The sequence below is a fragment of the Struthio camelus genome, chromosome 1, assembly GCF_040807025.1.
Source record: "Struthio camelus isolate bStrCam1 chromosome 1, bStrCam1.hap1, whole genome shotgun sequence".
NCBI classification, from domain to species: Eukaryota; Metazoa; Chordata; class Aves; order Struthioniformes; family Struthionidae; genus Struthio; species Struthio camelus.
This window is the reverse complement of record NC_090942.1, coordinates 93,482,458-93,507,966: the sequence shown is the minus strand read 5'-3', so window position 1 is coordinate 93,507,966 and position 25,509 is coordinate 93,482,458. Positions and strand designations below refer to the sequence as shown.

Sequence of the window (25,509 nt, the reverse complement as noted above, 5' to 3'; positions counted from 1 at the left end):
GCACAGCCAAAGCCCCGAGCAGACTGCTCCTGCACACTGCAAAGCTGCAAGATGAAAGCGGCTGCTGGAGCTGCTGCGTCCCTCACCCAGCCCACCAGATCCCTCCTCTGCATCTCTGCTGGCCTAACCCGATCTCTGCGCTGGGGCGCGCTGCTTTACGGAGCCGTACGGAGAAGACAGTCCCTGCAGGAGACTGTCTAAGGCCACGTTGCTAACAGCCCAGTCCTCAGAGGAATGAGACCCCACATGCCCTGCAGACACAGTCTCCTCCACCAAACTGCAGCCTTGCACAGGGCAAGCGTAGCCCAGAAAGGCAGCGGGCGCCCTCGGCACCGAGAGCGTTGTCTCTCCTCCCAGCCCAGCTCCCGCGGGGCCATGGTCCTTCCTCCCCTGCTCTGGGGCCGTCTCTGCCTCGCTGTCGCTGCTGCACCGTCAGGTCGCAGCCGAAAAGCCCCAAAGCCTCTGCTCTCCCTCCCCGCTTCTCTTGGGTTTTCCTTTTGCAGCCGCCTTTCTGCGGCGCTCCCTTAAGCCCGCAAAGGGCTGGCCTTGGTGCAAAAGCCCCGCAAGCTGTGGGGCCGCGCAGGGCGGGGAAGAGAAGGGGCCTTGCCCCCTTCAGAGGCTCGCTCCTGCCACCTTCACCTTGTGATCCGCGCCGCGGGGCGGTCGAGGCTCCAGCGGCGCCTGCCCCGCGCGCCCGCGGCGAGAGGCGCCTTGTGCGGCAGCAGTGCCGCACAATGGAGGCACTGTGCCGGAGAAAGCGGCTCTGTCCGGCCGCCACCTGGCTCCGAATCGGGAGAGCGAAGGGGCAGGGCGGTGGCGGGAGGGGAAGGGTGTCCCTCCGCTCCGCTGCCTGCTGGTTTTTTCAGCAGGGAGAAGATGGAGGGGAAAGGCGAGGGCCTAGAGAGCGGTGTCACGCCACCCGCCCTGACACATGGAGGCGGCTGGGCAGGCCGGCGCTCCTTCGGGGACGCTGGAAGGACGGCGCGCTTTGGGCCGTTTGCTGTGCTACAGACTCCCCGGGGTAACCTCGGGCAGCTCAGTGAGGACATGCTGGTGCTTCACGGTCCCTGCAAAGGGCCGAGATCACCTGTGCCGGCGGAGGGGAAAAGCTGCATAGCTGTGTCGGTGCAGCAGCGCACCCGAGGCATCGAGCCCTGCCGAGAGCCGGGGTGCCGAGCCAGTGCGGCACACGGGGCCGGGAGATGTGGCCTTCGCCAGGTCCCAACAACGCTGCTGCTTGGCCGGCGTCAAAGGTTGCTTTCCCAGCCCTTTCCTCACCCGTTAGCGCTTCGCAAAGCAATGAGTTACTGCAGCTGGTGGCTTTGCTGTGGCCTCGGGAGAGACAGTGAGCGGGAGCGATTCGGGGGCTTGTCTGCATGGAGGAGCGCCTGGGAGAAGCAAAGGCAGCTCTTTGGGGGCCTGCTGGTGCGCTGCCTGCCGACATTAAGTGGCAGGGATCACAGTCTGCTTCCTTCTGAGCTGCCCCTGTAGCGCAGTTTTGTGCTGAGGCAGAGATATCCTTTAAAAGAGGCCGTCCCATCAAAGCTATAGACCCCCTTTGCAGCTCGACTCCAAAAACACTTGTAGTTACTTTTCTTCCTCTGATGTTCCCGCCATAAAAACCATTTATGGAGCCTGCTGCTTCACAGCTCCGTGAGTTATGTCCTGGGCCGTAACGGGGCGCTGGAGTTTCACGTTCCTGAAGGCGGACGCCTCGTTTTATTGCTTTGGGGCCCTCCATCGGAGCTGGCCGTCTCGTTCTGGCTTTGCCACCGAAGCAGCAGGTTCTCTAGTGCGCGGGAGATGATACGCCGCTTTGTTACCACGGGGAAGCCTGAGGTTCTCCACACGGCTGACCTGTATGTGCAGGTTTATTACTCCAGAGTTGCTCTAGAGCATCAGTGCCTGCCCACTTGTTTGTTTATTGTGGGGATGATGATGGCCTGATGAGTCACTGGTCCTGATCTCCCACATCTTCCTCTTCCCTTCCCACCTCCTGAAAGGCATCAAAAGCAGCTTTGGGAAAAGAAAGAGATACCAAGGGCTTTGCAAGCTTTGGTGACAAGGATGGGCAGGCCTGTTTGGGTTGCTCGGCGTGCCCCGACTCCCTCCGAGCTCGTGTGCGCGCATGCAGGCGCCACCGGCACCAGCCTCTTTAGAAAGCCTCCTCCGCACTGAATGGAGATGGGGGTCTTCCCGCTCCTCCCCTGCGAGAGCTAGCGGAAAAGGTTGGGAGTCAGTGCCCAGGAGGAAGCGGGGTCCCCTCGCTCCCAACCCCAGCGGTGCTGGCAGGCCACCCCATGTGGCAGTAGCTGCGTGGGGGGTCTCTCCCATCCACGGTGTGGGCCTGCTCCCTCCGGGGTCACACGGCTCACGCTCGGATAGCCCACCCTGCTCCCCCTCGTACCCGCTGCTGTCCAGCTCTTGCTTTTTCCTAGTCAAATGGGTCATTTTGACCCATTAGTTTCCCAGCAGTACAGCTAGGAAGGGACGGAGCAACCCTCAGACTGGAATCCTGGGGGTTTGCTACATCCGTAAATATCAAACACAGGATTTTTTTCTTTTTTAAAAAAAGCAGCTCCAGAAAGTCCTAGATCTTTAACAAAAGCTCAGAAACAATGGATCTGCTTCCCAGAGGCTGGAAACACAAAGGAGGCGGCGTGTTAAGGCAATAAAGCACACGAGGAGTAATGAGGGCTGGAGGAAGCTGCGCTCTGGCTGCCACGCCGTGGGACCGCGCCATACAATAGCCAGAAGGAGCGCGCAGGCCTCTCTGCTCTTTCTCAGGGCCTATGTAAATAATCCCCTTCCACAGGAGGTTTTATGGGTTCCCATAAAATTGAATAGCGAGAGCAGTTCCCAGGCTTATGGATAATCATCATTGTTTCCCAGGCCGCATAATTATTATTTTGACTGCTAGGAACCTGGGAGAGAGAGTGCAGACACAATATTTTCCCCATCAGCTCCTGGAGACCAATTTAACCCCACTTAAAACAAGCCAGCTGTGAACCAGTAAGCACATCCCAACCCCAGTGACAGGACCACAGCCAGGACCGGGGCTCGGTCCAGCCTCCCTGCGCTTCCCCCCCGGTGCTAGTGCGGACCCAGGGCGAAGAACATGTGATAGCAACCACATCTCTCAAATTGGTCTCCGAGTCTCGGATGCCACAAAAATGCACTGGAAATTGCTGTGGAGCGGGGAGGAACGCGCTGAGTCTCTATCAAGCCTTGTAAGGGGGAAGCACTGCTATTTCTGTCAAAAGTCCAGGAAGAAGCACAGTTTAGGTTTTTCAGCAGCCAAGGTACAAATATTTTCCCTGGCTCAAGGAGGAGAAAGAGCTTATTGGCGTTCATTTGCAGGCCGAGCTGGCAGGACTGGAACAGAGCCTCTCTCTTTTTGGGGACAGAAAGGCAACTAAAGGGAGCAGGCAGCTCGGAGGCTTTCAGAGTGAGCAGGGAGAGAAGGAGGACAGGACTCTGAGCAGCTCTGACATGTGTAGATGTTGCAGAGAACCACTTAGAGCGTGCTCCTTGGTTACAAGGAAATTAATTTCCATGGCTGGAGAAAAACAATGCTGTGGGCAAAATCCTGCCCTTACAGGTCGGAGCTTTTCTCCTGGCAAGAGGCAGGGTCTGGGGTGGTACCAGCCTCAGACATCACCTGCAAGGAGACGGGATGGCTCAAGCCTGTACAGTTACACTGCATGGCAGTGCACATGCCAGGGAGCCCATGCGAAGAAAGAGGATATAAGGGCTGCTGCACATCTGTGCTGCGGCAAGGCTGCCGCAGGCGAGCCCTGCCCTGGGGAGCAGCATCTGTGTGGGCCTCCTGCCCAGTGGCTTTTCAGACTCAGACAAGTCTGGGTTGTCCCATTTGCCCTCAGTGCTTCAAAGAGCGGCAACACCTGAAGGCTGTGATCCCAGCTGAGGTCCCTGTGCCTTATATTCGGTAGCAGATGCTGTGGCTTGGAAAACATCGGGGCTGTTGCATAGGCACCGGCTCTTGCATTGCACCATGGTGGTGTTTTTGAGGTGATGCTGCAGTCTCCTGCCCTCGTGTCAGCAGTGCAGTCCCCTTGTTCTTCGGATTTGTCCGTATTTCATGGGAGAGATGGTTTTGGAGAACAATAGCCCGGAGGGACATAGTCACTCAAGTGGATTTTTCCTTTTCCTCTCTCCCATGCTCCTTTCTGAACATGTTGGTATTCGCCTGCGCAACCGGAGCCTCCCACCTGTATATGCTTTCACATCCCCTTGCCAAAAGGGTTTTACCTCGCAAATATTGTGCAACCGCTTTCAAGTGCCAGCACCGATTTTTGTTCACTCAGATTACAGGAATATTGCAAGAGTCATTTTAAATAAGGAACAGCATTTAAAGGGACATGGCCGCAGCCCCAGAGGGTCTGCTTGTAGCAGAATAGTTGCACAATCTGCTGGCTAAATGCAAAGACCAGTATGTGTTGAGCTTATATAGGAAACCACGTTCCTAAAGAGCTAAAGCAAGGTCAGGAAAGGTTACTTTTAGCAGATTTGAGGTGCAGGAAACTGAGGCAGAGTGAGAGCAGCGATTGGCCTGAGATTACACTCAAAAGCTGCTTTCTGCAGCACAGTATGAACGCGCTCCCCTTTGCATTAGGACTGATGTGCTTTTGGCGGCAGCCCATTTTCAAGGTTGTTGCTGATGCCTTTTTTTCAGAGCCGCTCTATGGGCGTAAAGAAATGTTGTGTTTTTTTATGGTTCCAGGTCTGAGTTAATGCTTCTCCAGCTTAAAAATGTTTCTTGCAGGGAAGTGCAGGACTACTATGAGGCTCAGGGAAGTTGCAATTCCCTCAGCCCTAGACGGGGGTCTGACCTGTGCCCATTGCCAGGGTGGTAACATTTCCGATCAAATGCAGAAAAATAAATGCCTTTTTCCTGGATCCAGTTCTAGGGCAGATCTGTCCAGTAGGTGAGGGTCTGGCTCAAATGTGAGCCTTCTCCAAAAGGCTCAGAGACTCCTTCCTGGTGCCATGTCTCCCGCAACCTTTTCTCTGCAGACCATGACACTCTGTCATGGAAATGGGCAGCTAAAGTCGCTGCCTGGACTATTGGCATAGACTGTCTGCCAAAACAGGGGCAGGGTGGATCTGTTGCTAGGGGCCCCCGCCCGAAGGGAAGGCAGATGCCAAGGGCTTTCAGCTTCTGCCAGTGAAAGAAGGACAGTTTGGAGGTGGTGTCACAGGAGAGGGCACTTTCTATCTAGTTTCCACTGTCCTTTGAGCAATGGCCTTGTCAGCCCTTCACAAAGAAGCCCTGCCTCTCTGAGCAGCCAGAAGTGGTGTGGGATCCTGGCTGCTCCCGGCAACACAGACGACAATAACATTCCTGTTGCCTTCAATTGCTGTAATATTTGAGCCATTGTATCTGTTGACAATACGCTCTGGGGGAGAGCTGAGACGCTTCCAAAAATCTCTCCTTGGAGCTAGCCTGCAAGTGATAGAAGTCTTTGTCTGTTGCCCATGCGAGGCACCAGTGTAAATGTCAGCTCAGCTCTGTGAGTGGCAGCAGCGGTGGGATGCTGGAGCGTAAGCGAGGCCGGAGAGATGAAAGACAGAACAGGGGCTGAGTGGAAGGATGGAGACTATAACCCAGACCTTGGTGTTTTGCTCTGTCTGACAGCACTCCCCTCCTGCAGTATTTATGTTGCGAGAACCTGTTTATATTTCGTTTCTGTTCTGTTTCTCTCTTTGGGCTTAATAGAAAAAATGCAATAGATGCAATGGAAAAATGAAGTGAGAACAGAAACGCTCCTAGGTCACCCTTTTTTTCCTTTCCACTGCGCTTGCCAAGCACAACCCATTTTGGTCTCTGCTAACAATGCTCCGTGCTGCACTACGACATGCTCCAGCCCTCCAGGGTATGAGCTGAAACAAAAACTCCTGAGAGCCCCAGTGAAATAAAGCGATGAGAAGACTTGTATAACCACCCTGAGGCTTCCCCCGTGAGTCCAAAGCCATGTGGTGCCAAGACTCTGAGACCTGTGTGTCAGGATGCTTGGGAGGGTTGCAGAAGGCCTAGGAATGCGCCACGTCCAGCATTTGAGTGAGCAGCCAGCTACATCTCTGAGTGCGTGAGAAATGACATGGCAGTGATGAGGAGGCTGTTGACGAGCCCCTGGGGGTTTACAAACTGGCCTGTCGTTGCTCATCAAAAAGATATATTTTTTTCCCTCTGCCTGTCCACAGTCTTCTCGCTGCTTAACCACTTGCTCTTTGGACTGTCCCAAGAAAAAATCTTGAAAATACAAATTGCTCCCCAGTAGCATAAGCAAACTAGAGCCGCAGGCAATATCACATTCAGATGCCTGATCTGTTACGCTTAGTTTTAAAGAGCTTACCTCTGAACTCTTTTTAACAAAGTCACCTTTAGCCTATCGTCTGCAGACCCCCCCGTAGTTCTTGGGCTATTTCTGAAAGGTCTATGATAGGCAAGTAAGGAGAGAAAGCCTTTTGCTGACAGGCTAAATTCACTATACGAAGTCTGCATCATCACTGGAAGAAAATCTTAAAAGAGCTGTGATCATCAAGGTTGAAAGCTACTGGTACAAGACACTGGAGACACTTAGATACGGCTATGCTGGCTGTGGTGTAGCTTATTGTTCCCAAAGAAGAAGTTTTGTCTGCTTTTAAGAGGTACTGCAGGTCCTGGTTCCTTGCACAGTCCTTCCTTATGCATTGCCTATGGAGTACATGGAGGATGTTTTCCTTCCCTGAATATCTATTTCTTTCTCAAATAAACCACGGGTCAGTCTATTTTTTATGGAAGAAACACAAACCATTAGGGATCTTGCAAAGCTTTTAATAGCTGCATTTGGTCCCTGGGTACTATGAGGATTGATGAGATCACTGAACGCAGAACAGGAAAGGACCTTGAGATCAACTAACTCATCCTCCTTTCCCAAGGTAGGATTAACTAAACCTAGCCTATCCCTGACAGATGTTTCTTTAACGTGTCTTTAACAGCCTTCCAATGCTCCCGCCTGCTCAGGAAGTCTATTCCAGTGGTTCACTAACCTTATTGTTTAAAGATGGTTCATAATATTGACCTGGATCTCCTCACTGTGTTTTAGGCACATGAGTTTTTGATTCTTCTCCAGTGGGAAAAGAAAACAGTCTATTCTCTTCACTTTTGCAGTGACCTTTCACATGTTTGAAGGCTATTACTGTGGCTCCTTTCAGTCTCCTGTAGATTGGACAAAAAAACCCGTCGTTTTCTAGGTTTTCCCATTGTAGTCAAAGGGCAGTGATGGGAAAGCAGCTGGGCGAATGTTTCGTGCAATTCTTCCATTGCCCATGATGGTGATAATACAAAGAAGGAGGATAAAACTAAGATAGGTTGAATGCACCTATATTCCATGCTTTCAGAGCTCAACTGAGAGTAATTTACATTTAACAGCACTAAGATGTCTTTTTGCAAACTTTGTCCAAAGGCCTGAAGCTATCGCTCTGCAAAACTCCCCTTGTCTTCATGAGCCAGAAGATGAAAGAACTGCTGGATTTGGAATCTATTTCCTGGTTTTCACCCTACACTGAAATAAACTCTGAGAGCTGTTTTACTTTGATTCTCACCTCTTACACCACTGAGTTTCCAGGAAGGTTTGGGCTGAGACTCAAACACCTTCTCCATATGGGCAAGTTCAGACATAGGTTTTCGCAAGCAGGCCTTTGCTTCACCCTTGGACAATTTTCATCTGGATGGTTTGCCTCCAGACCCATCTGTTTTTGTGGCTTCACATACAGCTCATGGCTTGTTTTTGCCTCCTACTCCCTGGCCTGGCAAAGCTCCATCCCTGTTGCAAATATCATAGCCCCAAAGCAGCATGTTATAGTGCTCCCTAAAAGTTACAGGAAGATTAATTCTCTTCATCCACAAACTATATCCACTAACTACATTTAAGTATGTTCTGAGTCACTGCCACTCTTGAAACCAATGAAATATTGATATTTGGTCCATGGTTTCTGCAAGGCTGTGATATGGTAAACCTAGGATGATCCCTTCTATATAGGTGAAGCCAAACTTTGTTCACAGCATAACATTGCTCCATATCTAACCTATTGCACGGACATACTTGCTGTCTGTAGTGTTACTGTCTAACCCTCCCACACTTAAGGCCTGGTGTCATCACATTAATATTGCAGTCTATTGAATGATGAGACAAAATCATGTCTGTAGATGAGATTTCAACAGCACTCCTTAGGCAGGCTGAAGCCTGGTGCATGTTTAAGGTGTCTGGCTGATTAAGCATGGATAGCTTCATTTTGGCATATTAGTAGGAGTTTGTCCATAGCCCAGCCCTCCAAAGGTTTTCCCTTAACTGCAGTGCAGCATCACAGCTTCCTTACTGCAGCCACGTGTTGCCACCCAGCGCAGACATGCCTAACGTGGCAAGAGGGCAGCTGGCCCTGGCCTCACACTTCTCCTACAGTCTGGCCCGTAGCCTGCATTATATACATGTGCAGGGTGGCTGCACAACCCCTCTCCTGCTCTCTGACCCCAGGTGCCAGGGAAAGTTCACTGGGCTGTTAGACTGGCTTGTTCTTGGACATGCAGAAAAGGCAGCAAGGTTTCTGGCCCGCAGTAAATGGAATTAGTAGAGTACTGTCCTCTTTATGAGGCAGAGCAGAGGAAAGATTTATGCATGTGACCTCACAAGCCCCAAGCTCTCGAGAGCACGTGAGCATTCATCACAACTGGAGCAGCTGTGTGCTGTGAGTCAGGCTGGATTTCACGTTGGTGGTTGAGCGCGTCCTCTCACCAGCAAATTTCGGCTGGTCAGTGACGTAGACGGGGCCACAGCGTGTCCTCAGCAACCGGCACAGAGGTACCTCTGGCCCTGTCAGAATGACAGCTCAGCCTCTCTATGCTCAGAGCACTCGACGTTTCTGCCTACATCCACAGAGCAGCTTTTGTCAGCACTGGCCTTGGAGCTGTGATTGACCTTAGAGGACTCAGGTTGCGTGGAAAAGAAGCATCCTCGAATTCATGAGTGATCATGTATTACTTTTTTTAAGGCCACACCTGGGAGTCCTTGCCCTGAGACCAGTTTTACAGTGGAGATTTGTGCAAAAAGACATGCTCTGTGCAAACTCCTACACCACTCTGCTTTCTAACTGGGGGATCTAAATGGAGTCACCTCTCTACCGCAGAAGTGCAGTTGTAGATAAGAACACTCCTCAGGCATATAGACTGACTCTTCAGTCATGACCTACCCTTTTACATGCTGCTGTTGTTCAGATGGTTTCTTACACTGAAAGCCTGCTCTGATACTTGCTTAGCTGCTCTGAAAAGTGTGAAAATTTTGTATTATGTGGTTGTCAGAAAGCCACGACAAGGCTTGCCTACCTGGGAAATTTCCCTGGCATAACTTCTTTGATTCTGTGAATTATGCCAGCATAGCTAAACAGTATGACCATATATCGCATGTCAGTGGTTCCCTAGCTAACAACACTGTGGAAGTAGCATGTTTAGGGCAATACCCTGCTTTGATGTTTCTGGACTGCACAGACACTGGCTTCCTGAGACTGTAATCAACTCTAGAGATTGTGCAAGGGTTATGAATTGCCTCCAAGCCACCAGTTGGGGACCACTGTTGTTTTGTATTGGTATAGTAATAGCTAAACTATATCATTACTCCCCATGACATTCACCTCAGGGAGTTTAGGATCAGGCCTTCTCTACATCTGGTATCAGTTAAGACCGTGAAGAAGTGTGATCTTTTCCTTACTGAGCTGTGTCAGCAAGTCCCTGTTGTGTTCTGCTTGGAAGAGTCCAAATAAAGTATGCTGTTAGTTAGTGTAACGCCCAGGAGTGTGTTGCTGTACAGTATAGCAGAAAGCTACGTGGATAAAGAGTTCTTAATATAGACCTTGCAAGAGAGACATAGTGGCCAGCAAAGAGAGTTTTTGCAGCTAGCAGCCTGCATTCAGCCCTCTCCAAGACACCTGCGAAAAGAAAGGATGAGAAGGGTTTTGCAGTCTGAACCACGGCAGAGAATAGAGGCAGGTCCCAAAGCAGCTGAGCCCTGCAAAGTGCAAGCAGGGCTCAGATCCACGCAGAGAGCTGCTTGATAGCAAAGGCTGAATTGAATAAACCTTCATGTTCGGCCTGGTCCTCACTCCCTGTGAATGCTTCACCAATCAATAGGAGAAACAGTCTCCCAGCAAAGATAAGCACAACACCACTCTCCCATACCACTAAGTCTCAGGACAGATAGCCTGGGACAGGCAGATCTGGATGCTGCAAGATCCAGATGTGGGCAAGATACAAACACAGCTAGAGTAGATATGCAAGCCATTTTTTGCTGCAAGGAGCAAGTGGCCTCCAGCCATGTTCCCTCTGTGAGAGGCCTGACTGGGAAAGGGAAAAGATGGGAGACCGAGAGCCCTGGGATGAGGCGCTTCACTACACATAGCAGCACCTTTTGCTATGCCACTGTTTGCTGAGGGTCCTGCTGTCTAGGTGGCCATGCAACAGCCTCTCCTTCTCATTAATGCTAGATTGTGTTCCCCCTGCCACTCTCCTGCTGCTTTTAATCATGCTGGGCACCCATCCAAGGCCTGCTAGGGTGTCAGCTGGGTGTCAGCCAATCCTAACTAAACCATAGAGCTCTCAGGGTGGAGGGCACAAAGAAAAAGGGCAGAAATGGGGACAACTCATGAAAAATAAAGAAAGATGGGTGCCAAAGGGTTAAAAGTGCAAGAACAAGGAGCCAGCAGGGGACACAGAGTAGAGCCCCCTATTAGCATCCACCTCCCCCAGCAAGCATCTAAAGCACTGGTGGATGGGATAGGACATGGGGAAAGAAACAGCTCTGGCAGTCACTGTGGTCCCACCTCTTCATCTTCTTTCTCCTGGGGCTGTGTGTGGTCAGCCTGACCAGGGCAAGAGGAGGCTGATGAGGGCTTCTGACATGGTGGGGCCTCATATGGGGAAGGAATCAATAAGAAGGTGAGGAGAAAAGCACTTAGACTGTGGGGGAGCTGGGAGAAGGGGCAGTACAGGCCAGATGCATGCATGCCAGGGTCTCTCTCTCGCTGCAGAAGGGATTTGTGTCTGGGGACCCCGAGAACCATGCTGGGAATGTGCCTGTGCTTGTGGCTGCAGGGCAGACTCCTACGCACTGTGCCATGGGGTGTGAGGTTGGCTCAGGGAGCAAGCAGTCCCGCTGGGTGTCTCGACATCTTCTGAATACAAAGTGTGACTGCATTTAATGCCAGAGAGGGACATGGGGCTGGGAAAATGGAGCAAATGGATTCCAACTACTTTTAGTCTGGGAAGCCTCCAGTTGTTTGCACTCACATGCCATCTCACTTGCACCTCAGCCTGCCTCGTCAGGGATTTCCATTTCTTAAATGCTGTCATGTCAACACAGCCGCATATGGAACAAACACTTCTCTGATGTCTTCAACAACCTCTGGAGTGGCCACCCAGTAATGCACATTTCCTGCATGCATGCTACTCAGAACACCTGTAAATGAGACATTATGTACATTTGTGTACATACACACCCAGTTGTTCCTACCACAAATACAGCTGAAACACAAATCTGAGCCTACTTAGCAACCTGAACTTTTAACATAAACTAGATTGTCTGCTCTAGTGAGCAGCACTTGCAATAAAAAGCACATTAGCTTCCCTTCTGGCTTCCCGTTCAGGCAACGTTGCAGCCAGGGAGTCACGTTAGGTCAAGAGGAGTAGAAGTCTGAACCAGCTGCAGCTGCCTCAGACAGCTCTAGAAGGATCTTTGTCTTTGTTCTGCTTTGATAATGCTTTAATAGGCAATAGTAACTAGTTTATGGCAGCATGCTCAGTCTCTGGGAGATCCACTGACAGAACAGACCTTTTGCTTTCTCCAGCGCATGAGCACCTCATGCAGAATGGGAAATTTGCGTTTGCATTTAAAAGATAACTAATTCACATAGGCCATTCATGAACATTTCAGCTAGTGGCTAGGGCTGGGGAGGACAATCCCTAAAACAAAGGGGCAAATTCTTTTACCCTTTGTTTGGGGAAAAGCAGTTCTCCACCTACAGGCTACAGGTAGCCTGTGGTCCCTGTCTGTCACAGCAGTATCAAGTAATGACCCGTGGTTTTGTGAGTCTGAGCATGCATCACTTGTAAAGAACAGAGGCAGTCAGCGAGCGAGGCCTTGGAGGTGATGTTTTTGGATGCCAGTGGTGACAGGTGGGGACAGATGCTACGTGAGTTCATTAGCGGCAGTGGTGGCAGCTGGAGAAGGTTGCTAAGTGAGTCCATTAGTGCTACCTGCTGGGTGTGCAAGGCACCTGCCTGGGGATGTGTGTGCTGGAAAGGAGCAGTTACTCCTCTACGCAAGCACCCACTTGCTTTCCTTTGTGAGGGTGTCTATGTGCTCCTTTTTTCCCCTTCCCTGTTTTACCCCTGTATCTCCCACTTTCTACTTTCTGGGTGGTATCAGCTCCACTTTTTCCATCCAGCCCCCACACTGCAGCCTTCCCTCCTCTCACCTCCGTCTTCCTCCTCCATCACCATTCCTCATTTTTGTTTGTCCAGGAGAGGGGTGGCTGACCTGCCTTGGGAGGAGGAACACGGATAAAGGAGAGATTGCCTCACAAGCCTGTGGTTCATGGGCAGGAGGACCTGGTGCACCACAGCAGCATGCCTGTTTTTGCCCAGGGTGCTGATGGAAAGTGCTTTCAGGTAGTTACTAGTGTGTTGGCATGGCAAAGGCGGGCGGGAAGATGCAGGGGGTGTGGGGGCAAAGGGACTTGAAATAGTTGCTGCCCCTTTGTCTTTTCACCTTCTCTGCCTCTCCTTTATCTGGTCCCCTGGGGAATTTATGCCCCACCACCAGCAATGGGCTGTGTTTCAAGCCGCAAAGTGCCTTCCAGCTGAGTGTTAGACCTTGCTTCTTTCAGCCAGCTAGCCTGCCTGTTAAAAACCTTGAAAGGCTTAATAAGCAATAACAAGCTTTGTCCCAGCAACAGACTTAGCGAGACTGATTATCTCTATCTTATAAGTGGGGAAACAATGCAAATTCATTTAAAGTCTCTGTGCCAGAGCTGAGCAAAGAATAGAGCCCAAGATTTCCCGTAGGTTACCCTGAGGTTAAGCCGTGTCTTTGTCCTTTCCCTTTCTCCTGTTGCAAAGGAAATGAGAAGGCATGGTTTGAGAGGACATAGTCCCCTGCAAACTGCAGTTCAAAATCCACAGCTTCCAAAGCAGTTCTGCCAACAGAGGATTTTGCACAGGGAGCAGCCCCTCGGTGAAGGTGCCTCAGCCCCACTTCTTCAAACATGAGGCCCTGCGCCCTTTCCCCCCTCCTCCTAACCCCATGTTAGATCATTTCTCAGGGTCTGCCTTCCCCTCTCCTCCAGGCAAGGTCATGGGACAGGCCCTGGCAGCGCCGGGGCAGAACCGGCAGCAAATTCTTCCTGAGCGCTGGGCCTTTTTCTGATTAACTGGACATGCCTGAGTGGGGTGAGGAATCGCAGCTAAGCCCTGGTGCTGGGAGCAGGTCTCTTGCCAGCCCTGCAGCATGGAGGGAGAGGCAGATGAATCCAGAGATGTGATTTTTTTTTTCTTTTTTCCTCCCATGCCACGGTGCAAGCTTGGGAGCCGTGAGTGCCTGGGGACATGGCATGCTGCCAGGAAGCCCTGTCCCCTGAGCTCCTGCCTCAGAGGCTCTGGTATGAGCCTCCGTGGCCCTCTGCACGCTGGGTTGCTCCAGCCAGGTGCACGGCTGCAGGCGTCACGTGCCGACAGCAGCTCTGCTTCCCTCACCAGCTGGGCCAGGGTTGTAAAGGCACACAGCTCCTTGGCAAGCACAGTGCCAGGTGACACAGCTTTCTCCAAGTGCTACCAGCAGGACCTGTTTCGCTCGGGGACCTGGAGTGGTTTTGCTGTGCCGGTACAAAACACAGCTGTGCCAGTATAACTCTCCAGAAGTGTTTCTCTGCACACAGGAGCCCGGGGTTTGTACCACCAGCCCTTTCCTTAGGTACACAGCAGCCTGAGGGCCCCATCAGCCCCTCCTCTCCAGTCTACGCATGTACAGTGCCTGTAGACTGCCAGAGGGGAACTATACGGCTGTTAACTCCTTCTTCCCCTTTCTGAAAAGGAAATGCACAGACACAGCCACGCTGGGCAGATCTCCAGTGTGGCCGAGACCCAAACTGTTGACTTGACAGGAGTGGCCTCCTCTATGCATCGTTTGGCACTCCGGCTATTTCAGCCTTCTTCCTGGAAGCTAAGTTTCAGAGATCAAGCTGATACCTGTGAGATTCGGCTCCTTCACCATCCCTTTCCTACACGTAAAACTAATGCAGTCACTCAGATTCTCAGAGATACCTAAGCTGCAAAGTTATTGGGTTTGTCCTTTTTTTAATTATAATTTTTTAATTATTAATAAAACATAAAAGGCCTATTCTTCAATGTTTTCCAGTGCTGCTATACTGACACCCTCTCAGTAGGACTTGCAACAGGATAGGTGATGGACGACATGTTTCTTGGATCGGTTTCAGCTTGCCTTCCTCAATGGCTCTGCCACGGCTTCTCTGGTTACCTCGCGTAAATGTTTTGAAACCCAAATCAGTAACAAATACCATGCCTTCTGCTGCTCATCTTTGTGGGAGACTGAGAAGGAGCTCCACCTCTGAAGGGCCCTGCATTGCAAGGCTCCTCCACCTCTGCCGTCGCATAGGACTCTCACAGGTCTCAATGATAAGACCTGCAACTCAATCTGTGGCACAGCCTTTATGGTAAATCAATCCAAGTGTCCCAGGTCTCCAATTCCCCTGCATTATTAATGTTTTGTTCAGGAATTAATGTGGGTCAGCCTCTGCTGGAGGTCGCTGGGCCCATGCACTCATTTCAAAGGAAAGCTTGTTCAAAGTTTGGAGATGGCTAAAGGCAGGATTTGGGATCAGCCTTATATGTAAGACAAAACCCTGTCAAGCTATGACCCAGGTACAAGCATCCTCATAGCCTGGTAGGATCCATGCTTCAGTTTTGTTTCTATTCCTTCTCTGGGGAAATTGTTCATTTAGGGCCCTAGAGAATTTTACGTTGGGGAATTCAGACTAAAGACTCAGACTCAGAAAGGGGAGCAAAAATTTTGAGAGAAAGCAGAGAGTTAGATGGTTTGGAAAACATGATTCTGAGGAAAGTTTGGACAGGTTTGTTTTACTCTGGACAGAACAATTAAGGAGAGACAAGGCATGTTTACTGGCTTGATATGCAGTAAAGAAGATTCATGGTAGGTATTAATGAAATATTTTTCACTTATTAGTAAGTGACCTACAGCTTACACAGCTATACTATCACAGATCAGTTCTTAAAAATCTCCACAATTCTCACATGGTGGTGTAAGTATACCTGATCCTGTCTCAGAGCAACAGGTGGATTAGCTCAGCATGAGCTAACTAGTGAAGCAATTAGGTACGGCCTAATTGCTTCTTTGGAAGAAAAAGGTATGGCCTTTTCTTCTTTGGAAGAAAACAGCTTTGGGGGTTTTGCATCACCTATATAGTCAGCAGATACTTTATTCACCTGCATGGGGCTGGGTGATTAGAGCCAGGGTTCTCATCACTCTATCACTGTGGAAGAAGGCATGGAGGCAGGCATCCTTTTACACAAGAGCGTGGCCCAGCTAGGAGCTACTGTTTTCCATTTAGGATGGAGCTGGAGATTCCTAGGCTCTGTGGTGAATCCTCGCCAATTACCAGGTGGTATTTTAGACTTAAGTATGGTGAGAAGGGGGGAGATTATTGTGCTGTGAAGCCCACGGATTGATCTTCTTCCTGGGTCAGCTCTAAACCCAAAGGTAGAGCTAAGGGTAGCCTTTGACTCAACATTCATTCCAACTTTTCTTCTGTCTTTCAGATTTAGGGCAGAAAATCTAGTCTCACAGACAAACTGGTGTAAAACTCTACATGTCAGCTGCACAGCACTAAACACAGAATTAGATGCAGTATTTGAATTACATTTTGTATTACCCTACAATTTTCCTTCAAGGCATTCACTTTTATAGTGGCACTGACTCAGTTTGCACTCATTAACTTGGGTAGATTGACAGCAAGAAGCTTGCCTTTCCTGCCCCAGCCACATCAAACAAAAATGATCCTGCATCAACAGAGACACAAGTGCTGCTCGCCAGCAGGAGCCATAGGTGTAAGCTGCATCCAACTGCACAGTTGTTTTCTGCCTCAGCCTTCTCTGAGCATTACATTTGCTGATGGCCTGGCATCTACGAGGGACCTCTTGTGATCTGCTGCACTGTTCCAGAGCAGAGGAAACGAGGATCCACACAACAGGAGAGCAGTAATTAAAAAAGTTAACAATGTAAGATAGAACACCAGTTATGCCCAGGGCCCTCTGCAGTCCTGAAGATGTTCAAGTGAGAAAGCTGATATCTTTCTGCTACACTCCAGCTTGCCTCATCTGCTTCATAACCCCACGCTTAGATTCCCTATCTCCCCAACAAAATCATCCACCATTTTGTTTACCTTCTGCTCACCTTCTGCTGAGGGGTTTTTTCCTGACTGTAGAAGCTGATTTCAGGGTTGCTAGATGGTCACAGATCATGAAGGCATCTACGCTCTGTTGCAGGGGACTCTGGAAAATCTTAGTGTATTCCTAATCTATTCCTAACCTGTGTTGGCAATGCGGACAAATAATATTTCCAAAACACAAAGGCAGAGCAGACTCCCTCCTTGGAAGAGCAGAGAACAAACCTCCCTTCCTCCTTCACCCAAACGATACCTTTTTTCCCCCTACTTCTCAAAGGGAGTTCTTCCTTTTTATCTCCCTGCCTATCCTCTTTCATGGAAGAGACACAAAGCTGACATGACAGTCCATCTTTCCTCGGGTAGAAGCTCTCACAAGAGCCTCAGCATATTCATGAAATACAATACCCTAGAGAACCATTTACCTAACTCATGCTTAAACCATTTATTGAAAGATCACGTAATACAGTCTGTTCCAAACTCTCAGAACATCAAATAACTCCCTTATTTATAGTTTACACACTTAAAACAATAAACCTCCCTTCTGAACTGGATTGGCCAATATAGATTTAAGTGACTTCTTCCTATGAATCAATCTCTCAATCTGTTGTTTAAGCGGTCAGCGCTCTGGCTTGACAGGAACGAGTCTCATGACTTCCTGTAGGACTAGCTGATTAGGTTTGCAGAACCTCCTGTTTCCTCCGCTGTGGTTCTCTGGAAGAAGATGGTACCAGTCTAATTTGGTAATGTCAGCTTCTTGCTTAACACCACTCAGCTTGCACCAGGAGGGCTATGAGGCAGTTGTGTTTTGAGTTTAAAAGTACAACTGGAAAATATTGCCTAAAAACTGGAGGAAGAAGAAAAGGATATTTCTTCAAGCTGTGAAGTAAGATTTAAAAAAAAAAAAAAAAGTAAAATTCTGAGAGACACAGAAGTGCCATTTCTGCAATAGGTTCAGCCTGGAAAGGTCAGCAGTAGAGCATCGACTGCTTGCAAGCAGTTCCCTCCATGCCCATGACAGACACACGGGTCAGTAAACTGAAATAACATGTTTTGACCAGTGCCCTGGGCACTAAGTCAAGTCCCAGATGTCATGCATTTCTCTTAGCTTCAGGGTGGTGACTCTGGCCAAGGTCAGCTCTCCCTTGCCCAGGTGAACTCCTCCTGACCTGCCATGAGAGCTAGCCTAGCTAAGGCAGGCAGGCAACAGCTCCAGGTCGAGCACAGCACCTGAGCCCCTCAGGCACAGCAGCAGTAGAGCTGGATCTGTGGCATGCTGAGCCCAAACAAGGGCCATCAGAGCTTATCAGCTTAGGCTGAGCTGAACCAGCAAGGGGAATGCTGTGCCCCACTTCCCAGTCCTGCTGGGAGGAATGATTAATATGATTTTTCCATTAGCCAGGTTATGCCAGGTCCCTCTTATTTCAGCTAGAAAACCACTTCTTCCCCAGTCTTTTCTGTGTCTTCATTGCCTGTGACTCCCTCAGGGCAAGGAAATACTTTCCTTTATGGGTTTTACAATACCTAGAGAATGATTTATGTTTTTTCTGTGGGCGGTCCGTGCCCTTGCCTGGAGAAGCATGAAGAGGATTGAATGGGCGTGACAGGCTTTAGTTCTTCGGAACATACCTTGAGGAGGCAGTCGGGTGAGTTTGGCAATGCCCTTGGAGAGCTTTGTGTGCACACTGTATGCTGAAAAGAATGAAGACGAGAGGCTGTGTTGTTCGTTATTCCCATCTTCCTACTCATCAGGGCACAAATAACAGAGGAAGCCCTCACTGTTTATGTGGGAATTGAAAGCAAGGCAAAGCCTTCTCATCTATCCATGGGGACAGACTGGAGAAAACTTAGTTTCAGGCTGTTTTCCTCACTAGTAATTTGCACCTTCTTTTTCTTTTTTTATTTTACTTCACGGAGGTCGTATCCTTAAAATTTCCAGGTGTAGCTACTCCGGAAGGGCTACGCCAGCAAACCTCCCTTGTGGAAGTACTGCTTTTACTGTCACAAAAGAGTTCTGTTGGTTTTGATGTTTTTGATGAATGAAATAAAGATGATTTCACATTGGCAAAAGAGGTTGATTCATCAGCATCTGCTCTAAAGTTGTGGCCATAAAGAAATTTCAACTTCTCTGCCAAAAAGGCAAGAGAGGGAAAAAGATGTTCCCTAACAATATTGCTATGCTGGCACAAAAAAAAGTCTTTTCTAGACCGACTTGACAGTGACTTTTCCCAGGCATTTACTAAACTGGCAATTAGCCTCTTCCTATTAAATACTTTCAGTCTAACTAGAGATCAGGCTTGGAACAAGGTAGGACATCGAACCTCCCTCCTGAACACTGATGCTGAGAACGGGATCTGAACTCTGACACTGAGTCCATCCTCCCTCAAACCAAAATAAAATCTTCAGGCTCCTCAGCTCTGGGAAAACTCAGCTCTGGAAATGCTAGGTCTGTTCCTTTTTGCTTTTATCTACAACAGAGGAATCTGCTAGATCTGAGCATTAGATCAGAATATCTTGAGGCTTAAGGGTGGATCTCAATTATACAGCTCAGGTCTCTCTCTAACCATAATGGGCTTTCTACATTGTTTTTTGAGGACATGCCCATGCAGACAATAGCTAGGCACTGGCAAGCCAAGGTCTAAATGTATCTAAACACTATATAATCATAAAGAACCACACTGGGGGATAGGGACCCAGGCTGCTGGTAAGGCATGTACTTGGCAGACACCTATGTACTGTACAGAGCAATGTCACTGAAGGAACAAAGCACTTTCTTCTGGGACATGCTATACTTCAACACTGCTCCCTTCATCTATGGTCTCCAGCGTAATTGCTTCTTGGAATGCTAGATGTTAACTCTACAGCCTCAGGGAACGCTGTTTTTTCAGCAGTCTGTGAGAAAGAACAAAGACGATAGCAGAACAGCACCCGCTGCTCAGCCAGGCCTGCCAAGCAGAGCAGTAGACAGCTTGGTTTTTTGTCAGGGAAAAATCAAAAACTTACAAGTCAGCAAGAATTACCATAACTTCGAGCGCTGCTAACCCAGTATTGCTGTTCTGCTACAAGTATGTACTGTGTGAATGTAAAGTTTTCAGCAGCCTGTCCCAGAAGACATTAAAAAGAACCATTAATATCTTGGCAAACAGTTGATATTCACCTGAATAGAGACTAGGCTTTCTGGTTAGCCTGGCACTGGAATCCCAACCAGAATATGGGCAAATCCTAGCTCTGCCATGAATTTTCCAACAAGCTCAGGCAAGAAGTTTTACGCAATTCACTGCCCCTATCTTTGACTTGTCACAAAGTTTAGGTCTTTCAATAAGGCCAAAGTTAGTGGAGAATCACGGGGGCTTCCAGAGTGATTCACTTAATTCTAGGTCCAATGGCTGATATCAGCAGAACGAAATTGTTCTTCAGAGAGGCCCGTTGCTCTCTGCTGAGTGTAGAAGAAAACGCAAATCCCACCTTTGCCTCTCTTTGCGGTGCTGTGTTTTTTCTCCCGTCTGTATAGCGTAGATAACGGCACAATGAGGCCCTTAGTGTTGGGCTATACTTGGAGATACAGTTTGGCAGCAGGGTAAAACCACAAATGGCTAATACAACACATCAAATTGGTTACGAATGCATCAACATGACCCCGTAATGGATACACTGCATTGATAACTGCACACCTCGCCATCACTCATGGCAAACGTACAGCAGACTCCCCTCAGCAGATATTACCTTGGGCAGTCAGAAGGGCCAACGCATTATAAATCCATGTGGTCCTTCCCATCAATAACATGTTCCTATGTGCACAGTCTGTGCTGCTGCTGGGTGTTAGCTCGTACTTCAGACTTTTGCTAATTTGGTTAAACCCAGCACCACTTTTTTTCTAATCCAGGTGTACCCTCTGAGACAGCACCTATCACAGCCTCCGGCCAATGTGTAACTTCTTTATCTAGGGCAGCCAGAAATGCTGTCCAAGTGTTTGACTGCTGCATGATAGTCCATCTGGTACGCCGGGGTGGAGATGGGTGGCTCCTGTTCAGGAAGAAAGGAGCTTGAGCCTCTTCCCTCAGCAGCACTGAAGGGCTGCCTAGGTGCCTTGGTGACACAGCTGAGTGCCTGGAGCAGCCCAAAAGACATAGATCAGAAGCACATCTGGACAGATAACCTGGCGTAGTCTTTTGGCCATCTCAGAGTGTGGCTGTAAATCTCCCCAGCCTGCAGAGCTCAGATGTAGAAGACACAGAGGAAGAAATAGAGGAGCTACCCCCCCTCCCAGAGCTTCCCCATGGTGGATGGCTCTGCCTTTCAGCAAGGGCTGTGTGATTTGTCTGCCTAGATGAGACAACGCTGGTCCCTCCCCAGTTCGATTTTGAGCCACTACTGCTCTGCATTAACTTTTGGAAAGATGATAAGCTCCATGCTGGTCTGGTCTGCAGTCAGACTGTGGCTACGCTCAGGATTTGATCACACCGTCGTGCTAGGATGACAGTGTCCAGACACACTCCTGTGGGTATGTCGTGTGTCCATGCCCATTCAAGCCCTTTCTTCGCAATGCATACTGAAGCTGGTTAAGTGCAAGAGCCTGCGTGTCCTTCCGCCTTTACACAAAGTAAGCAACAATACAAACAACATTTGGAAGGTCTTCACTCTAATCTTCCTAGGTCTGACAAACTTCTTTCATAGTGAAGGTGAAGCTGATACATCTTACCCTTCTTGTTGCTGTAAGCAGCCATCTCCAGCTTATCTAAGAAAAGGAGCAAACTCAAATACCCATGTATTCGAGTGAAACTCTCCTGGAAAAATCTCTAGGCTAGCATTCGCCCCTGTGGACACTATACCTCCCAAGTAATGGCAATGAAGGAGAGGAGATTAGGGCTGAATTTTTGTAAAAACAGACAGAATGGATTTCTAACTATTTGCTTTTAAAGAGATGCTGTATTCCTGCCACCTTGCAGAGGAGCCATTCTCAAAATCTCAGTCACCTCCAGGCAAGTGTGCTCTTTAGGTTTTCTTGTTTGGTATCTGAACACAGACATACAAATATTTAAAAATGACATTTCTGTACAAAGCCACTAGCCACGTGAACTATGGCTGTCATTTGAACTCTCTCTCTCTCCTTCTCATCAATTCTCTTGTTGTAATTAATTTCCTTACTTTTCTGTGGGGTAATATTACAGAGCATTGATAAACAGCTTTTCTGTTCTCCCCTAGAATAAGTGAAGTGATCGGTGCAAACAGGTATGTTTCAAAAGCTTCGAAAAGAAAGACCGAGCAGAAATTGTTACTAAATCAAAATTTCTTTACAGACAAGGAGGACTGATAAACTTAAGCAAAAGCTATAGCAGGTCAGCACATTGATTGTTCACATTTATCTATTTGAGTTGCTCTGGGCAGTAACCACTGTGAGAATACAGCATATCTTTCGGCTATAGTTCATGTGCATAGGATAATTTTGCTGCTGAATGTGCATTTCTTACTAAAGATAACTGCTCATCTCAAGGCTATAATGATACGGATGTACTCATGACATGAACTACAACCCATTGTTCTGGCAGTTCTCTTGTTTTATTTCCCTGCCACAAGGGCTGGAATGAATTGTGTTTGTTGGTGAAGCTTATTTTTGCCGGCTTTCCATTTCGGGCAGCAGAGAATTTTATGAGACTATCTTGTCTCTTTCAAGACCTTTTCTGTATGTCATTTTTCCCAGTAGTTAGTCCTGAAATAGCCCCATATAAACATCAATCGTGTATATGCTTCACGTTTCCCAGGGTACAAGTCTTGCTATATAAACACGGTTTAAGAGAACTGCTGTGCGACAGCACCTTTCAGCCATCAGGTGGCCTGACTGATGCTGGTGTGGCTGAAATCCTTGCTATTTCCTAGGCTTGGTGTGTACCTCGGCCAAGGAGATGAACAATTTCCCTGCATGTCAACTGTAGTAGTCAGGAGTACTGAGTCACTGAGTACGGAGTTACTTCTGAGCTCCAGGGATTAAGACCATGCTCAGACTGTGTCCCAGATCCAGACTGGAGTGAGACTGGGATGTTTCTAGCTCTTTCCCCCGCTCTGTCACTTCTGCAGGACCCCACAGGCATCTCAGTTGAGGCTCTATCTCTGTGCCTCAGTCTGGGGAGGGAGACGAGCACTCCTGTATCATATCCAGGTGTGCAGGATGCCTTTACAAACAGCTGTGAAGCATATGGACATTATAAGCTATGGGAACTATATAGGAACTATACTTGACTACTGGCAAATCTGGGGACTCGTGGCTCCCAGGCTGTGACCTGAATGGTGGCAATGCCAGTTTATGGTAACGCTGCCTTGTGCTGGCACAGCTGTTTGTGTGGACCTGACCTGAGAGCAGATCCCTTAAAAAATAACTTGATAAGGAAAACATTGGGGGTGCTTTCTATCTGTTTGCTTGTTTTGAGCGGGATTAGATCTCCAATCTGCTTCACAGTGTCTGCCCTCACCACATGGGCCAGCTGCTGGGAGAGGTGGGGAACGCCAGGGGAGCAGAAGGAAGTGACGGAGGATGATGGCAATATGGCACTGCTTTTGCCCCGATATCGCTGCCAAATGTTTTGAGACATCCAGACTCCTGGATCAGGAGATTACTCTCCCTCTTTCTGAGTAAGACATCCTTCTCATCCACCTGGGGGATATGTCTTTTTAATTTTGCTTACCACATGCTATTTTTTAAACGATTAACTAGTGGGGCTACTAAAATGTCTGCTCCGTAGCACTTGCCTTATCACAATATCTGTCTTCGTAGCTTTTTGCAAAAATCTTCACGGGGACTGGATTATCCCAAAGGGAACCTGCACAGTGACTGACTCCTTTTCATTTCGCAGCCCAATACTTTCAACCTTTTCTCCGTAAGGCTGAGACCGTACAGAAAAATTGCCCTGCTTCAGAAGATAATTCAGTGCTATTCCAAACCAAGAACTCGCTCATTCCCAAAGCTCAAGTGTTCCCACGCCAGTTCAATAACTACTTACTGAAAATGCATCTGGTGGAAGATTTGGAGTGAGAGTCTGAGCCTTCAGAACAGGGTCCTAATCCATAATCTATTACTGTGTGCAGCAATTGCCAAGAGTGCCCACACAGTGAGGTAAGATTGTACTATGCTCTCTGCTTCCCTGAGTAAAGTGCCTGATTTAATGAGAAGCAAGTCCCTGATTCAGCAAAGCACTTAAGTGTTTTGATGAATCAGGGCCAGACTGAACATCTTGTGCAGAACTCAGTTGTCTAGCGAACAATATCAAATGTTCTGTTGATGGATGCAGACTTAAATGAAAATTAAAGACATGGCTATTTAAGGCTGTAAGTGCCCAAACCATATTGTTGGAGTTTTATTGTATTAAAGTAATCATTTCTACGGGAACAGAACCAGCCACCTCTAGAAAATCCATTCCATCCTCGTCATTCTGGGAAGAATATTCTCAGGCCTCCCCAAATGCCCTGCCAGACAGCTTGGGTATCTCTTGCCTAGAAACTCAGCGCATTTGGGCTACTTCAGATCAACAAGTTCCAGCCGCACCCTCTCATTTACTACCAGGAACACTCAGCTTTAGTATCCCTATTGGCTGCGTTTATAACAAGGTGTGGGGAAAAGAGGCGTGACCTCCTGTAGGCCAGATCAGATATTATAGGGTATGATCGATGCCTGCACTGTGTTCCATTTGGGGACCACTGGACAAATCTCAAGATCTCACTGTCATCCTTACTTTGCACCCAGTCAACAGGCAAGGCGTTGATCTCTGTACTGACCTCAGTGTCTAAACGTATCTAAGGTGCAGCCTCAGACAGGTTACAATCAGCGAGGATGTCTATGAGCCTGCTTTCCTTTCTGTTAACAGCTTAGACAGCTCTGTTAAAAGTGCTCTCAAACTCAGAACACATTAATCTTGTAAAATGAAGCATTAAGACGGCATGGAAGTGCCAAAGCGAAGACTGTTACAAACTGTCTGAATCCTGAAATGTAGAACTACAATTTCTGAGGTAGTAATGAGTGAGCTGCCTTTGAATTAGTGTCATCTCTCCCTTCCCACCAGCAGAGAATCTGGCCGGTGTTCACGCTTTACGTGACTCCATTCAATCATTCCTGCAGTCTTAGGGATTGCACTGGCTCTGTCATGTTCAGCCAATGGTCCAGGATTTCACAGAACTTGAGACCATGCACTGCATTTTGGTCAGATTTGACTTACAATTCATGTAAACTGGGAACATAAAGTGCAGAGGTAGGTATGAACAGGAAATAGCTTTCTGCCCTTGGGGGACAAAACGGACTAGGTAAAATGAATAAGGCAAGGAGTAGAACAATAAAGATAAACCTCTGAATATGAAAGCTTGCTCCCTCTCATTCATCAAGCAGCGTTTCGCCTGCATGCGGAACGAAGCAGTGCACTATAACCGAAGACGGCATCATAGTGCACACAGACAGATGGAAAGAGCGGAGGCTGGACTTTGGCACATCCTCATTTTGGGGTGTTCCTCTTTGAAGGAATCATATTTTTCTAACGCAATTTTGTTAAGGTAAGTTTTTAGCAATATTTTGTATATGCTTGAAAACGTATCTGTAGCATAGTAGGAGCCAAACATAGCTTACCTTTTTCTCATAAAAGCAATATACACGTTTTTCTCTCTCCCCATTCAGCCTAGAGCAAGAAGTAGGTAATTTCATCTCCCTTCTACTTATCTCTAATACACCCACTTGCCATCTCAGCTAGTCAAAAAACAACTGGAAGTATGTTTTATAAAAAACCCTACATTCTTAACCAGCTTGTATATGCACTTAGATGCATTCACCTCCCAACCATGGAATATAGATAGGTGCAAAAGGCGGGGGGAAAAAGGGTACATGAAGACATTTTTGCCTTAATCCTATGCTCTTGTAAACATTCCCATCGGGCCACTAATTCTCAAAAGATTCATAGAGAAGAAGTAAGCTACATGGTACTTGGTTTATCTGTTTTGGAATGATGAAGCGCA

General features: G+C 48.3%; 1 protein-coding gene and 1 long non-coding RNA gene across 3 annotated transcripts in view; one reads left to right on the top strand and one right to left on the bottom strand.

Moving 5' to 3' along the window:
* MAB21L3 (mab-21 like 3) overlaps positions 1-887 on the top strand; it is a 50,626-nt gene extending 49,739 nt beyond the window's left edge. Inside the window, exon 11 of one of the 2 annotated variants that reach the window (XR_011143719.1) lies at positions 870-887. The gene's annotated coding sequence lies outside the window, so the exon portion shown is untranslated. The remainder of the gene's footprint in view (positions 1-869) is intronic. The other variant, XR_011143718.1, reaches the window with a different exon arrangement.
* A 1,057-nt stretch (positions 888-1,944) lies between these two features.
* Positions 1,945-25,509, bottom strand: part of LOC138068879 (uncharacterized) — a 28,417-nt gene continuing 4,852 nt past the window's right edge. The window contains exon 3 of the long non-coding RNA XR_011143728.1: positions 1,945-1,996. This is a non-coding gene — a long non-coding RNA (uncharacterized lncRNA). The remainder of the gene's footprint in view (positions 1,997-25,509) is intronic.